Raw genomic sequence first — 4,763 nt, 5'->3', positions numbered from 1 at the left:
CCAACACACAGAGACAGACAACCATTCACACTCACATTCATTCACACAGTTACACCTAGTGGCAATTTGGATTATCCAATTAACCTATCCCCACAAGCTGCATGTCTTTGGACGGTGGGAGGAAGCCGGAGTACCCGGAGGGAACCCACGCAAACACGGGGAGAACAGGCAAACTCCACACAGAAACTTGTTGATATAGTTTATAAAAAAAGCATGTGAGTGTACTGTATGTGTGAACACTCAAGATCAGCAGAACATGATCTGGGATGCACTTAACAGGTTCCTGAAAACTCCGGGACAAACCAAAAATGCTTATAAAAATGTGACCTCAAAAGTGAAACATATTGTTGGCCACCAAATCCTGCCTTGGTGTATAATGGGTCAAGAAAGAGGATTTCTCTTTTAGGTGGCTTCAGTACCTAAAAGACAGTTAGCCATGACTTCAAACCTGAAAACAATGTCATTGCAAGCGATCACAATCAAAGACTTTTGAAACTGCGTCATAAAAGCTTGAATACATCTCAGACACATAGCAAAATTCTAACAGTTTGTATGTGTCAAAAAACAAGACTTACACACAACTGGAAATGACCAGGTGTCCAGAGAGGGAGAACTATGATGTGCATCCTCTGAGCATCAGTCTGAAACAGAATTGTATTTTTAAGTATCCTGTATATAAACTTGCACCAAAGTTATAAAAAAAAATCATTTTGATTACTTGCTTGTTTCTTTAAAGGACGGTACACTTACAGGAAAGGACTGCAATGGATCACAGCCATAGGGTGCAAGCCAAGTCCGGGTGACATACAGATTTTCTATGTAAATGCTTATCCCCTAGAATGTAAAAAAAAAAACAAAAAACATTTAAAACAACAACTCTTTAAATTAAAGCTTGACAATCATCATATACAACATACAGTACCTTTGACTGAACAATTTTAGTGATAAGCTCAAAACAGCCATTTCCAATCTGAAACAGAAAAAATCATGAAAAAAATGAATGTACACTTTATTATTTCATATTCATAGAAAAAATAATACTTACAGTCGATTCCATTTGTTTGTTTAAACCCAGTGTCCAAAAATCTGCCCGCGTGAGGCATCCAGAAGACGTTTCAACAATCAGCTCATCTTTGGGTCTGCTGATGTCCAGAACATAGTTGAGCTAAAAAAAACAGAGAGGTGTCATAGACTGTGGATGACAAAATCAGATAAGCACTAAAAGTTGCACTTTGCGACATCTGAAAACTTTAACATACAAGCTGTTGTTGGCCAGGGTGCGGTACAAAACACCACAATGAACGGCTGGCCAAAATGTTCTCAGGCTTTGTCAGAGCTTCGCACGGTGGTCCACACAGGTCAGGAAAAGTTGCATCTGTTGAGACCTTCTATTGGCTTTCTTGTTGTCAACTCTTTCCTGAGGTTCTATAGGGATTTTAACAGGTTTCAGACAAAACACTACATAGAATGCATACTAAATGCATACAAATGCAAGAAAAATAAGCACTATCTATAGAAGGAAATTCATTTGAAACAGCATGTAACAAATTCGTTTATGAGCCATCAACTACAACAAGATAATGAATGCAAGATTATTATTTCACCTATATATGACAATCACTATTCAAAATAAGAACTTTTACCAGTGTCACCAGACATTGAAGGTGCTGGGTTCAACACCGTTTCAGTGATTTCTCTGGGTTTATTGCACACCTGTGGGGCTAGGTACACAAAGAAAAGAATATACACACAGAGATAGGAACAAATCTAACATGTAAACAATGGTAGCGTTCTGGTCATGAGACAATACATGTACTTACCTACGACAGCTTGACAATGCCGACAATGAGATATTGATCTGTGTGTTTCTCTGCCATGGAGCACGATGAAAAAACATTAAAATAAGAAGGAATGTTGTTGTAACGCAAAAAAAGTGGCAACATGATCATTGTAAGAAAACTAGACGATTCCTAGAATTATGAAATCACTAACGGCAAATTTATTTAAGAAAGACTCTGTCCCAACCTTTGCGATCAACTTGCAAGACTTCCACGGTATCCATGCGTGTTTACGGCTACTGTGGAGGTCACGTGTTTCCGGTTACTGTGGAGGTCACGTGTTTCCGGTTAGTGTGGAGGTCACGTGTATCCGGTTACTGTGGAGCTCCACAGTGGCTGCAGCCAGACCCTTCTCGGGAGGGGGTGAGTGTGTGATTCGTCTATGCTACGATTTAGCACAGGAAGGGAGGGGGTGAGTGAGTCAGTGATTCATTCAACTCGTTTGAGCTGTGAGCCAGGAGGGAGGGGGTGAGTGAGTCCTGAGTGATTCGCTTACGCTACGATTCAGCACAGCAAGGGAGGGAGTGAGTAACTCAAATGTGCTGTTAGCATGTTAGCAGAGCGATGCTACTGTGAACCGAGGAGCTATTGTCTTGATGTGGGCTTCTACTCAGGGTTTTTTCTTCCAGTTCAGAGCAGAAATGTTTTTGTTAAGAAACTGGCTGTTGTTTTTTCCCCACAATTTTAATTATAAGCTAGATATATTTCTACTAATGGAATTAGTTTGATAACAGCAACAGGGATGAGTCAGTGAGTCAGTGAGTCAGTTGCGCTTGTGAACCATGATTCACGAGTCAGTAAAGTGATTCTTGAGTATTGAATGATTCGTTCACAAATCGAACATCACTAGTACACACACAAAAAAGAGAAAAGTTTCAGGAAATTTGCCCATGGAGCAACATGCTCCAAGACTCACTTATCCACCACATCTACTCAGAGAGAGAGAGAGAGAGAGCTCAGGCCTTGACTGAAGCAGTTATGGTTAAAAATGCTGAGTTAGAGATGAAACCTTAACTCTTATAAAACTATGTCTAAACTTAAGTTTTTTTGTTTTGTTTTGCTTTGCTTTGTTTTGGGGGTTTTTTAAAAAATATTTTTATTAGAATTTTTTTCCATAGTAACAGACAATGACAAAAGAAAAAGTACACAAGAACCAGAACAGAACTTAGCTCAGGCAATACAAGGTTCTGAGGCACATACAAGGCAGTTGAGGTAAACCACCACCAGGAATCAAAACAAATCAAGAAGACCAATATTCAGGCAAGTTAATTCAGTTTGGAAAGCCCCGCAACAAGGAGGATGAAAGTACAGGTCCAACGTATTTCAGATATGGGTCCCAGGTTCTGTGGAAAGAGTCCAAGGTGGAGTTGAGCATACAAGTTATATATTCATTGGGAATACAGTCCATAACAATGATATGCCAGGATTTCTTCGTTGGGATTGCTGGCCTGCCTCAGAGGCGCACGATATTCTTCCTGGCCGCAAAAGATAACAGCTGGAACAGTCTCTTGTGTTTGCCTTTGATAACCAGATTTTCCATTACTCCCAGTATAAGACAGAGAGGGTCCAGAGGAACAACAGAGTTGAAAATAACTGAAAGCACCTTTCCAACATCAGACCAGACATATTGAATTTTCACACATGACCAAAAACAATGCATAAAATCACCCTCCTCCACATTACACTTCCAGCATAAAGGGGAGGAGTTTACATCTATTTTACTTTTTAAAGAGGGTGTGATGTATTCCCGATGAACAATTTTTAACTGAATTGATTTAGCCCGATTACAGACAGATATCTTAGAAGCACAGGCCCAAATCTCCTGCCAGTCTGGAACATTTATTGAGCAGCCTATAGGTTTCTTTCCCAGGCCTGTTTAGCAGCCAGGAAGCGAGGGGCTGAGCTAGAGTTAAGAACCTTATAAAAGGAACTGATGGATTTTCCAGACTGCAGGGAGGACAAAGCATCCTCCACTGCGGACCTAGTAGGGTCCAACAATAGGGTGGTGTCATTAATTATAAAGTGCCTCAGTTGCAGGTATCTAAAAAATTCCAAATTTGAAGGCCAAAACATTGTTGAAGCTGCTGAAAGGAAAGAAGGGTCCGGCCTCTAAACAGATCACCCAAGTTAACCAGCCCCAAATTAGACCAGACCACAAAACCCCGGTCCAGACATCCAGGCAAGAAATAAGGGCCATTCATAACAGGAGCCAGGGAGGATGTCAAATGGGCCCGACCCTCCAAAGCACGGACAGACCTCCTGGCCTTGACAGAGCATAGGATAATAAGATTGTTGGAGAGTTTTTTGACTTGACTGATCTCTTTAACAAATTAAACAGGGGACATTTGGACTGAGAGGATTCAATATCAAGCCAGATCGGGGTAGAGTCGCATCTGAGCCAGTCTGCGATCACTGTAAGATGAATAGCAAGTTGGTAAAGTCGCAGATTGGGTAAATCAACACCTCCAACTCGACTGGACATCTGGAGTGTGGCCATTTTAAGTCTGGGCCTTGGTAATCTCCTCTTTAACACGAATACCAGAAATTAAAACATCCTGTCTTACAGCCTGGGCTAGTGGTTCTTAAGTTTTGAAACATGTTTTGAAAACTATTACTTCTTCCCAAGGCTGCTCGCTAATTTATGATAAATGAGCCATGGTAAATGATTCTCACTTGGTGGCGCTTTGTATGGCTCATGTGTGTAGCCTGTTCTAAATAAAAACCTTTACATAACAACTTCTTTTATAGTGTGATCTTCACATAGTTTAAAGCAAAATTCACAGTATTAACTAATTCTGTCTTTGAGGATTCTAGCTTAGCCTAGCTATTAGCTTAGCTCTTAGTCACTTACAGCATGGCTTCTTCACCTGGCACCCCCACAATTTACATATATATAGTGATTAATTTTGGGGTAGCATGTTTTTA

General features: G+C 40.5%; 1 pseudogene; it reads right to left on the bottom strand.

Moving 5' to 3' along the window:
* Positions 1-442: 442 nt before the first annotated feature.
* On the bottom strand, positions 443-2,062 carry LOC146635558 (uncharacterized; annotated as a pseudogene).
* Between the last annotated feature and the right edge of the window lie 2,701 nt (positions 2,063-4,763).

This window comes from Diplotaxodon limnothrissa, linkage group LG3, assembly GCF_057381915.1.
Source record: "Diplotaxodon limnothrissa isolate DT_005_m linkage group LG3, D_limnothrissa_male_GT1.1, whole genome shotgun sequence".
Lineage (NCBI taxonomy): Eukaryota > Metazoa > Chordata > Actinopteri > Cichliformes > Cichlidae > Diplotaxodon > Diplotaxodon limnothrissa.
This window is presented reverse-complemented; position numbering and strand designations above follow the sequence as displayed.